A 12,258-nucleotide genomic window follows, 5' to 3' on the forward strand; every position below is an offset into this window, starting at 1 on the left:
TCTTTTCACATCTCCCCAGGTGAGCCATCTACAGCTGACCAAGTAGATGACAGACACTGCTCCATCATTCACTGTGCAAGATCGACTCACATGCTAGCATGTTATCATGACTATTAAAAATACAGTCCAAACGGAATAGATTCTATAATTGTCCTATAACATATGCTCTGTCTATTCAAAACCCCATAGAATTATATCTTGACAGTTCTGACAAAGTCTAGGGGAATCTTATGAATATTTGTAATTAGCACATAGTAAGAATTTCCCAAAAATGAAATGTAGGTCCCTGATTGGGGGAAGACGTGGAATGTGAGATCTTGCCTCAGCTGTTTTTTTCTTTTTTAGGTACAGTATATTGACACTTCAGTACCTTTTGTGAAGCAAGGTTTCAGATGGGGCTGTAGGGCAGACGAGGTGGCCGAGTGGTTAAGGCGATGGACTGCTAATCCATTGTGCTCTGCACGCGTGGGTTCGAATCCCACCTTCGTCGGAAAGCCATCAGAGTCTCTTTTGATGGCCAGCATTTCTTGTAGTATAATTACACTCTCTTTCAAGACAGAGCCAGGATCCGCTAGATGGGATCATCTGACTGTTCCATTTTAACAAATATGTCAAATAAAGTGAAGTATTTTGTGCGTAATAGAAATTAGATCTTTCATGGAGTTTCCAGAGGATTGCCTTTCACTCACTCCTGGCTTATTAACCAGTTTGGATAAATAGATTGATAAGAAAGCAGCTCTTACTCCTAAAGTTTAGGCCGTCTCAAATGAATGACTGTTAACATATGTCTGCCCCACAGAGACAGATCACTTCTAATAAGTGGGTTCTCTATATGTCACTGATTGCAGACATACTAACTAGAGCTATCGGTATGGTCTTGAATGCGAAAACTCTTATTTTCTCATATGAAAATGTAGTTTTTCATACTTCCAAAAAAAGTGCCTTAAGCATGGTCTTCAATGTGTGCGCGCACGTGGACATTCATATGCAACTACGTTTCCATACAGAGTCTCAAAATCATAGATATATTCATACCTCAGTAAGAATACATGTTGCAATTTACATCCTGCGTGCAGACTGGCCTTGTAGCTCAGTGGCAGAGCACTGCTCTTGTAAACCAGGGGTCATGAGTTCAAGCCTCATCAGGGCCTTTTTACATGAGTCTTTCTGTATGTTGTTTTCAAGTCATTCTTCCCTGGAGTCACACCTTGCTTTAGGATTGCTTATTGCCAAGCTTCCCTTTCCTGCTTTCATATTATCAAGAAAATATCATGAAGATCATTGAATTATAAATTATTGCCTCACCCCTTCCGATCGCCTGACGAACGCCTGACAAACGCCATTCTCACCCTGCCGGGCAAAGCCAAATAAGCCATGCATATTTACAGTTCCTTTGAAAGGCAGAGCAAGGACTAGGACCTCTGTTCCGACTGAATCTGCATCCACAGAAAGGATGTTATAAGGCCCTACAAATTTCACCAAGGAGATGTGAAAGTCTTCCCCCATAAAATACTTTTTTTCCCAGATACCCCGGCTCTTAGGCAAATGAGGTTACTCCTCAAAACCCCACCCCCACTCACCATAAATATCCTTCTCTCCTGCTGTCCATTCAAATGATACAAGGTATCTTGTACATAGAGAGAAAGGGAGAATAGGCAGACTTGCTTCAAAGATTTGGTGACTTTGGATGGGTGGGTTGAATGAAGAAGTGAACCTGGTTTCTGGGAAAGGAGTATCGAGATGAAGATGAGGAAAAGTGAACATGGACCACATTCATAGGTTAGAGAAATACATTTAATAGGTTGAATGGTTTTGAAAAGTGAACTTCGAGCAGTAATTGTTGTTTTTTAAACTGCAAAGAAATTAAAAATGAATGTGGGATTGGAGGCACACTCTGAGCAGAAAAGCACCATAAGCTGCTATGGTGCAACTCAAGATGGTGAATAGAACCTTTAATATGATGATGCTCTTCTTTTGCTAGTTTTTTCGAGTCACCTTTTATTGTAAGTAGCTGATACAGCATTTTTTGCAGCTCTTCAGTTTATGGTTATCATGTGAGAACACTGTTTTCATCATATTTATTATTCTACAAATGTATTTTTAAATGCACTGATGTGGTGTTTGCATGAAATGCAAGATGGCACATCATGGAATGTTTAAACTGAGCATCGCGGAGGATATGTGATATTTGGCACCCAGAGGAGTAGGACACGTAGATCCTATAAGAAGTAAAGACTCTCTAGCAAGGGCCGTCCATACTCTGAGTTTAAACTTTACTTTTTGTGAAATGGTTTATGAAAAACAACACGGCTGCTCCAGGTGAGGCTCGAACTCACAACCTCGGCATGGCTCAGTGCAAGTACTGCTGTATAAGTACCGCGCGCTAACCGATTGCACCACTGGAGCTCTCTCTTTTCACATCTCCCCAGGTGAGCCATCTACAGCTGACCAAGTAGATGACAGACACTGCTCCATCATTCACTGTGCAAGATCGACTCACATGCTAGCATGTTATCATGACTATTAAAAATACAGTCCAAACGGAATAGATTCTATAATTGTCCTATAACATATGCTCTGTCTATTCAAAACCCCATAGAATTATATCTTGACAGTTCTGACAAAGTCTCGGGGAATCTTATGAATATTTGTAATTAGCACATAGTAAGAATTTCCCAAAAATGAAATGTAGGTCCCTGATTGGGGGAAGACGTGGAATGTGAGATCTTGCCTCAGCTGTTTTTTTCTTTTTTAGGTACAGTATATTGACACTTCAGTACCTTTTGTGAAGCAAGGTTTCAGATGGGACTGTAGGGCAGATGAGGTGGCTGAGTGGTTAAGGCGATGGACTGCTAATCCATTGTCCTCTGCACGCGTGGGTTCGAATCCCACCTTCGTCGGAAAGCCATCAGAGTCTCTTTTGATGGCCAGCATTTCTTGTAGTATAATTACACTCTCTTTCAAGACAGAGCCAGGATCCGCTAGATGGGATCATCTGACTGTTCCATTTTAACAAATATGTCAAATAAAGTGAAGTATTTTGTGCGTAATAGAAATTAGATCTTTCATGGAGTTTCCAGAGGATTGCCTTTCACTCACTCCTGGCTTATTAACCAGTTTGGATAAATAGATTGATAAGAAAGCAGCTCTTACTCCTAAAGTTTAGGCATTCTCAAATGAATGACTGTTAACATATGTCTGCCCCACAGAGACAGATCACTTCTAATAAGTGGGTTCTCTATATGTCACTGATTGCAGACATACTAACTAGAGCTATCGGTATGGTCTTGAATGCGAAAACTCTTATTTTCTCATATGAAAATGTAGTTTTTCATACTTCCAAAAAAAGTGCCTTAAGCATGGTCTTCAATGTGTGCGCGCACGTGGACATTCATATGCAACTACGTTTCCATATAGAGTCTCAAAATCATAGATATATTCATACCTCAGTAAGAATACATGTTGCAATTTACATCCTGCGTGCAGACTGGCCTTGTAGCTCAGTGGCAGAGCACTGGTCTTGTAAACCAGGGGTCATGAGTTCAAGCCTCATCAGGGCCTTTTTACATGAGTCTTTCTGTATGTTGTTTTCAAGTCATTCTTCCCTGGAGTCACACCTTGCTTTAGGATTGCTTATTGCCAAGCTTCCCTTTCCTGCTTTCATATTATCAAGAAAATATCATGAAGATCATTGAATTATAAATGATTGCCTCACCCCTTCCGATCGTCTGACGAACGCCTGACAAACGTCATTCTCACCCTGCCGGGCAAAGCCAAATAAGCCATGCATATTTACAGTTCCTTTGAAAGGCAGAGCGAAGACTAGGACCTCTGTTCCGACTGAATCTGCATCCACAGAAAGGATGTTATAAGGCCCTACAAATTTCACCAAGGAGATGTGAAAGTCTTCCCCAATAAAATACTTTTTTTCCCAGATACCCCGGCTCTTAGGCAAATGAGGTTACTCCTCAAAACCCCACCCCCACTCACCATAAATATCCTTCTCTCCTGCTGTCCATTCAAATGATACAAGGTATCTTGTACATAGAGAGAAAGGGAGAATAGGCAGACTTGCTTCAAAGATTTGGTGACTTTGGATGGGTGGGTTGAATGAAGAAGTGAACCTGGTTTCTGGGAAAGGAGTATCGAGATGAAGATGAGGAAAAGTGAACATGGACCACATTCATAGGTTAGAGAAATACATTTAATAGGTTGAATGGTTTTGAAAAGTGAACTTCGAGCAGTAATTGTTGTTTTTTAAACTGCAAAGAAATTAAAAATGAATGTGGGATTGGAGGCACACTCTGAGCAGAAAAGCACCATAAGCTGCTATGGTGCAACTCAAGATGGTGAATAGAACCTTTAATATGATGATGCTCTTCTTTTGCTAGTTTTTTCGAGTCACCTTTTATTGTAAGTAGCTGATACAGCATTTTTTGCAGCTCTTCAGTTTATGGTTATCATGTGAGAACACTGTTTTCATCATATTTATTATTCTACAAATGTATTTTTAAATGCACTGATGTGGTGTTTGCATGAAATGCAAGATGGCACATCATGGAATGTTTAAACTGAGCATCGCGGAGGATATGTGATATTTGGCACCCAGAGGAGTAGGACACGTAGATCCTATAAGAAGTAAAGACTCTCTAGCAAGGGCCGTCCATACTCTGAGTTTAAACTTTACTTTTTGTGAAATGGTTTATGAAAAACAACACGGCTGCTCCAGGTGAGGCTCGAACTCACAACCTCGGCATGGCTCAGTGCAAGTACTGCTGTATAAGTACTGCGCGCTAACCGATTGCGCCACTGGAGCTCTCTCTTTTCACATCTCCCCAGGTGAGCCATCTACAGCTGACCAAGTAGATGACAGACACTGCTCCATCATTCACTGTGCAAGATCGACTCACATGCTAGCATGTTATCATGACTATTAAAAATACAGTCCAAACGGAATAGATTCTATAATTGTCCTATAACATATGCTCTGTCTATTCAAAACCCCATAGAATTATATCTTGACAGTTCTGACAAAGTCTAGGGGAATCTTATGAATATTTGTAATTAGCACATAGTAAGAATTTCCCAAAAATGAAATGTAGGTCCCTGATTGGGGGAAGACGTGGAATGTGAGATCTTGCCTCAGCTGTTTTTTTCTTTTTTAGGTACAGTATATTGACACTTCAGTACCTTTTGTGAAGCAAGGTTTCAGATGGGGCTGTAGGGCAGACGAGGTGGCCGAGTGGTTAAGGCGATGGACTGCTAATCCATTGTGCTCTGCACGCGTGGGTTCGAATCCCACCTTCGTCGGAAAGCCATCAGAGTCTCTTTTGATGGCCAGCATTTCTTGTAGTATAATTACACTCTCTTTCAAGACAGAGCCAGGATCCGCTAGATGAGATCATCTGACTGTTCCATTTTAACAAATATGTCAAATAAAGTGAAGTATTTTGTGCGTAATAGAAATTAGATCTTTCATGGAGTTTCCAGAGGATTGCCTTTCACTCACTCCTGGCTTATTAACCAGTTTGGATAAATAGATTGATAAGAAAGCAGCTCTTACTCCTAAAGTTTAGGCCGTCTCAAATGAATGACTGTTAACATATGTCTGCCCCACAGAGACAGATCACTTCTAATAAGTGGGTTCTCTATATGTCACTGATTGCAGACATACTAACTAGAGCTATCGGTATGGTCTTGAATGCGAAAACTCTTATTTTCTCATATGAAAATGTAGTTTTTCATACTTCCAAAAAAAGTGCCTTAAGCATGGTCTTCAATGTGTGCGCGCACGTGGACATTCATATGCAACTACGTTTCCATACAGAGTCTCAAAATCATAGATATATTCATACCTCAGTAAGAATACATGTTGCAATTTACATCCTGCGTGCCGACTGGCCTTGTAGCTCAGTGGCAGAGCACTGGTCTTGTAAACCAGGGGTCATGAGTTCAAGCCTCATCAGGGCCTTTTTACATGAGTCTTTCTGTATGTTGTTTTCAAGTCATTCTTCCCTGGAGTCACACCTTGCTTTAGGATTGCTTATTGCCAAGCTTCCCTTTCCTGCTTTCATATTATCAAGAAAATATCATGAAGATCATTGAATTATAAATTATTGCCTCACCCCTTCCGATCGCCTGACGAACGCCTGACAAACGCAATTCTCACCCTGCCGGGCAAGCCCTGCCGGGCAAAGCCAAATAAGCCATGCATATTTACAGTTCCTTTGAAAGGCAGAGCGAGGACTAGGACCTCTGTTCCGACTGAATCTGCATCCACAGAAAGGATGTTATAAGGCCCTACAAATTTCACCAAGGAGATGTGAAAGTCTTCCCCCATAAAATACTTTTTTTCCCAGATACCCCGGCTCTTAGGCAAATGAGGTTACTCCTCAAAACCCCACCCCCACTCACCATAAATATCCTTCTCTCCTGCTGTCCATTCAAATGATACAAGGTATCTTGTACATAGAGAGAAAGGGAGAATAGGCAGACTTGCTTCAAAGATTTGGTGACCTTGGATGGGTGGGTTGAATGAAGAAGTGAACCTGGTTTCTGGGAAAGGAGTATCGAGATGAAGATGAGGAAAAGTGAACATGGACCACATTCATAGGTTAGAGAAATACATTTAATAGGTTGAATGGTTTTGAAAAGTGAACTTCGAGCAGTAATTGTTGTTTTTTAAACTGCAAAGAAATTAAAAATGAATGTGGGATTGGAGGCACACTCTGAGCAGAAAAGCACCATAAGCTGCTATGGTGCAACTCAAGATGGTGAATAGAACCTTTAATATGATGATGCTCTTCTTTTGCTAGTTTTTTCGAGTCACCTTTTATTGTAAGTAGCTGATACAGCATTTTTTGCAGCTCTTCAGTTTATGGTTATCATGTGAGAACACTGTTTTCATCATATTTATTATTCTACAAATGTATTTTTAAATGCACTGATGTGGTGTTTGCATGAAATGCAAGATGGCACATCATGGAATGTTTAAACTGAGCATCGCGGAGGATATGTGATATTTGGCACCCAGAGGAGTAGGACACGTAGATCCTATAAGAAGTAAAGACTCTCTAGCAAGGGCCGTCCATACTCTGAGTTTAAACTTTACTTTTTGTGAAATGGTTTATGAAAAACAACACGGCTGCTCCAGGTGAGGCTCGAACTCACAACCTCGGCATGGCTCAGTGCAAGTACTGCTGTATAAGTACCGCGCGCTAACTGATTGCACCACTGGAGCTCTCTCTTTTCACATCTCCCCAGGTGAGCCATCTACAGCTGACCAAGTAGATGACAGACACTGCTCCATCATTCACTGTGCAAGATCGACTCACATGCTAGCATGTTATCATGACTATTAAAAATACAGTCCAAACGGAATAGATTCTATAATTGTCCTATAACATATGCTCTGTCTATTCAAAACCCCATAGAATTATATCTTGACAGTTCTGACAAAGTCTCGGGGAATCTTATGAATATTTGTAATTAGCACATAGTAAGAATTTCCCAAAAATGAAATGTAGGTCCCTGATTGGGGGAAGACGTGGAATGTGAGATCTTGCCTCAGCTGTTTTTTTCTTTTTTAGGTACAGTATATTGACACTTCAGTACCTTTTGTGAAGCAAGGTTTCAGATGGGGCTGTAGGGCAGACGAGGTGGCCGAGTGGTTAAGGCGATGGACTGCTAATCCATTGTGCTCTGCACGCGTGGGTTCGAATCCCACCTTCGTCGGAAAGCCATCAGAGTCTCTTTTGATGGCCAGCATTTCTTGTAGTATAATTACACTCTCTTTCAAGACAGAGCCAGGATCCGCTAGATGGGATCATCTGACTGTTCCATTTTAACAAATATGTCAAATAAAGTGAAGTATTTTGTGCGTAATAGAAATTAGATCTTTCATGGAGTTTCCAGAGGATTGCCTTTCACTCACTCCTGGCTTATTAACCAGTTTGGATAAATAGATTGATAAGAAAGCAGCTCTTACTCCTAAAGTTTAGGCATTCTCAAATGAATGACTGTTAACATATGTCTGCCCCACAGAGACAGATCACTTCTAATAAGTGGGTTCTCTATATGTCACTGATTGCAGACATACTAACTAGAGCTATCGGTATGGTCTTGAATGCGAAAACTCTTATTTTCTCATATGAAAATGTAGTTTTTCATACTTCCAAAAAAAGTGCCTTAAGCATGGTCTTCAATGTGTGCGCGCACGTGGACATTCATATGCAACTACGTTTCCATATAGAGTCTCAAAATCATAGATATATTCATACCTCAGTAAGAATACATGTTGCAATTTACATCCTGCGTGCAGACTGGCCTTGTAGCTCAGTGGCAGAGCACTGGTCTTGTAAACCAGGGGTCATGAGTTCAAGCCTCATCAGGGCCTTTTTACATGAGTCTTTCTGTATGTTGTTTTCAAGTCATTCTTCCCTGGAGTCACACCTTGCTTTAGGATTGCTTATTGCCAAGCTTCCCTTTCCTGCTTTCATATTATCAAGAAAATATCATGAAGATCATTGAATTATAAATGATTGCCTCACCCCTTCCGATCGTCTGACGAACGCCTGACAAACGTCATTCTCACCCTGCCGGGCAAAGCCAAATAAGCCATGCATATTTACAGTTCCTTTGAAAGGCAGAGCGAAGACTAGGACCTCTGTTCCGACTGAATCTGCATCCACAGAAAGGATGTTATAAGGCCCTACAAATTTCACCAAGGAGATGTGAAAGTCTTCCCCAATAAAATACTTTTTTTCCCAGATACCCCGGCTCTTAGGCAAATGAGGTTACTCCTCAAAACCCCACCCCCACTCACCATAAATATCCTTCTCTCCTGCTGTCCATTCAAATGATACAAGGTATCTTGTACATAGAGAGAAAGGGAGAATAGGCAGACTTGCTTCAAAGATTTGATGACTTTGGATGGGTGGGTTGAATTAAGAAGTGAACCTGGTTTCTGGGAAAGGAGTATCGAGATGAAGATGAGGAAAAGTGAACATGGACCACATTCATAGGTTAGAGAAATACATTTAATAGGTTGAATGGTTTTGAAAAGTGAACTTCGAGCAGTAATTGTTGTTTTTTAAACTGCAAAGAAATTAAAAATGAATGTGGGATTGGAGGCACACTCTGAGCAGAAAAGCACCATAAGCTGCTATGGTGCAACTCAAGATGGTGAATAGAACCTTTAATATGATGATGCTCTTCTTTTGCTAGTTTTTTCGAGTCACCTTTTATTGTAAGTAGCTGATACAGCATTTTTTGCAGCTCTTCAGTTTATGGTTATCATGTGAGAACACTGTTTTCATCATATTTATTATTCTACAAATGTATTTTTAAATGCACTGATGTGGTGTTTGCATGAAATGCAAGATGGCACATCATGGAATGTTTAAACTGAGCATCGCGGAGGATATGTGATATTTGGCACCCAGAGGAGTAGGACACGTAGATCCTATAAGAAGTAAAGACTCTATAGCAAGGGCCGTCCATACTCTGAGTTTAAACTTTACTTTTTGTGAAATGGTTTATGAAAAACAACACGGCTGCTCCAGGTGAGGCTCGAACTCACAACCTCAGCATGGCTCAGTGCAAGTACTGCTGTATAAGTACCGCGCGTTAACCGATTGCGCCACTGGAGCTCTCTCTTTTCACATCTCCCCAGGTGAGCCATCTACAGCTGACCAAGTAGATGACAGACACTGCTCCATCATTCACTGTGCAAGATCGACTCACATGCTAGCATGTTATCATGACTATTAAAAATACAGTCCAAACGGAATAGATTCTATAATTGTCCTATAACATATGCTCTGTCAATTCAAAACCCCATAGAATTATATCTTGACAGTTCTGACAAAGTCTAGGGGAATCTTATGAATATTTGTAATTAGCACATAGTAAGAATTTACCAAAAATGAAATGTAGGTCCCTGATTGGGGGAAGACGTGGAATGTGAGATCTTGCCTCAGCTGTTTTTTTCTTTTTTGGTACAGTATATTGACACTTCAGTACCTTTTGTGAAGCAAGGTTTCAGATGGGGCTGTAGGGCAGACGAGGTGGCCGAGTGGTTAAGGCGAAGGACTGCTAATCCATTGTGCTCTGCACGCGTGGGTTTGAATCCCACCTTCGTCGGAAAGCCATCAGAGTCTCTTTTGATGGCCAGCATTTCTTGTAGTATAATTACACTCTCTTTCAAGACAGAGCCAGGATCCGCTAGATGGGATCATCTGACTGTTCCATTTTAACAAATATGTCAAATAAAGTGAAGTATTTTGTGCGTAATAGAAATTAGATCTTTCATGGAGTTTCCAGAGGATTGCCTTTCACTCACTCCTGGCTTATTAACCAGTTTGGATAAATAGATTGATAAGAAAGCAGCTCTTACTCCTAAAGTTTAGGCCGTCTCAAATGAATGACTGTTAACATATGTCTGCCCCACAGAGACAGATCACTTCTAATAAGTGGGTTCTCTATATGTCACTGATTGCAGACATACTAACTAGAGCTATCGGTATGGTCTTGAATGCGAAAACTCTTATTTTCTCATATGAAAATGTAGTTTTTCATACTTCCAAAAAAAGTGCCTTAAGCATGGTCTTCAATGTGTGCGCGCACGTGGACATTCATATGCAACTACGTTTCCATACAGAGTCTCAAAATCATAGATATATTCATACCTCAGTAAGAATACATGTTGCAATTTACATCTTGCGTGCAGACTGGCCTTGTAGCTCAGTGGCAGAGCACTGGTCTTGTAAACCAGGGGTCATGAGTTCAAGCCTCATCAGGGCCTTTTTACATGAGTCTTTCTGTATGTTGTTTTCAAGTCATTCTTCCCTGGAGTCACACCTTGCTTTAGGATTGCTTATTGCCAAGCTTCCCTTTCCTGCTTTCATATTATCAAGAAAATATCATGAAGATCATTGAATTATAAATTATTGCCTCACCCCTTCCGATCGCCTGACGAACGCCTGACAAACGCAATTCTCACCCTGCCGGGCAAGCCCTGCCGGGCAAAGCCAAATAAGCCATGCATATTTACAGTTCCTTTGAAAGGCAGAGCGAGGACTAGGACCTCTGTTCCGACTGAATCTGCATCCACAGAAAGGATGTTATAAGGCCCTACAAATTTCACCAAGGAGATGTGAAAGTCTTCCCCCATAAAATACTTTTTTTCCCAGATACCCCGGCTCTTAGGCAAATGAGGTTACTCCTCAAAACCCCACCCCCACTCACCATAAATATCCTTCTCTCCTGCTGTCCATTCAAATGATACAAGGTATCTTGTACATAGAGAGAAAGGGAGAATAGGCAGACTTGCTTCAAAGATTTGGTGACTTTGGATGGGTGGGTTGAATTAAGAAGTGAACCTGGTTTCTGGGAAAGGAGTATCGAGATGAAGATGAGGAAAAGTGAACATGGACCACATTCATAGGTTAGAGAAATACATTTAATAGGTTGAATGGTTTTGAAAAGTGAACTTCGAGCAGTAATTGTTGTTTTTTAAACTGCAAAGAAATTAAAAATGAATGTGGGATTGGAGGCACACTCTGAGCAGAAAAGCACCATAAGCTGCTATGGTGCAACTCAAGATGGTGAATAGAACCTTTAATATGATGATGCTCTTCTTTTGCTAGTTTTTTCGAGTCACCTTTTATTGTAAGTAGCTGATACAGCATTTTTTGCAGCTCTTCAGTTTATGGTTATCATGTGAGAACACTGTTTTCATCATATATATTATTCTACAAATGTATTTTTAAATGCACTGATGTGGTGTTTGCATGAAATGCAAGATGGCACATCATGGAATGTTTAAACTGAGCATCGCGGAGGATATGTGATATTTGGCACCCAGAGGAGTAGGACACGTAGATCCTATAAGAAGTAAAGACTCTCTAGCAAGGGCCGTCCATACTCTGAGTTTAAACTTTACTTTTTGTGAAATGGTTTATGAAAAACAACACGGCTGCTCCAGGTGAGGCTCGAACTCACAACCTCGGCATGGCTCAGTGCAAGTACTGCTGTATAAGTACCGCGCGCTAACCGATTGCACCACTGGAGCTCTCTCTTTTCACATCTCCCCAGGTGAGCCATCTACAGCTGACCAAGTAGATGACAGACACTGCTCCATCATTCACTGTGCAAGATCGACTCACATGCTAGCATGTTATCATGACTATTAAAAATACAGTCCAAACGGAATAGATTCTATAATTGTCCTATAACATATGCTCTGTCTATTCAAAA

At 40.9% G+C, this 12,258-nt stretch overlaps 6 non-coding genes across 6 annotated transcripts; 3 read left to right on the top strand and 3 right to left on the bottom strand.

Annotated features, from left to right (window-relative positions):
• Positions 1-408: 408 nt before the first annotated feature.
• TRNAS-GCU (transfer RNA serine (anticodon GCU)) lies at positions 409-490 on the top strand. Its single transcript has one exon. It is a non-coding gene; the product is annotated as a tRNA-Ser (tRNA).
• Positions 491-2,311: 1,821 nt separating this feature from the next.
• On the bottom strand, positions 2,312-2,406 carry TRNAI-UAU (transfer RNA isoleucine (anticodon UAU)). Its single transcript has 2 exons — positions 2,369-2,406; positions 2,312-2,347 (listed from the first exon to the last, which is right to left on the bottom strand). It is a non-coding gene; the product is annotated as a tRNA-Ile (tRNA).
• A 2,315-nt stretch (positions 2,407-4,721) lies between these two features.
• Positions 4,722-4,816, bottom strand: TRNAI-UAU (transfer RNA isoleucine (anticodon UAU)). The gene is made up of 2 exons: positions 4,779-4,816; positions 4,722-4,757 (listed from the first exon to the last, which is right to left on the bottom strand). It is a non-coding gene; the product is annotated as a tRNA-Ile (tRNA).
• Positions 4,817-5,228: 412 nt separating this feature from the next.
• TRNAS-GCU (transfer RNA serine (anticodon GCU)) lies at positions 5,229-5,310 on the top strand. The gene has a single exon. It is a non-coding gene; the product is annotated as a tRNA-Ser (tRNA).
• Positions 5,311-7,652: 2,342 nt separating this feature from the next.
• TRNAS-GCU (transfer RNA serine (anticodon GCU)) lies at positions 7,653-7,734 on the top strand. Its single transcript has one exon. It is a non-coding gene; the product is annotated as a tRNA-Ser (tRNA).
• A 4,244-nt stretch (positions 7,735-11,978) lies between these two features.
• On the bottom strand, positions 11,979-12,073 carry TRNAI-UAU (transfer RNA isoleucine (anticodon UAU)). Its single transcript has 2 exons — positions 12,036-12,073; positions 11,979-12,014 (listed from the first exon to the last, which is right to left on the bottom strand). It is a non-coding gene; the product is annotated as a tRNA-Ile (tRNA).
• Between the last annotated feature and the right edge of the window lie 185 nt (positions 12,074-12,258).

Source organism: Triturus cristatus, chromosome 12, assembly GCF_964204655.1.
Source record: "Triturus cristatus chromosome 12, aTriCri1.1, whole genome shotgun sequence".
Taxonomy (NCBI): domain Eukaryota; kingdom Metazoa; phylum Chordata; class Amphibia; order Caudata; family Salamandridae; genus Triturus; species Triturus cristatus.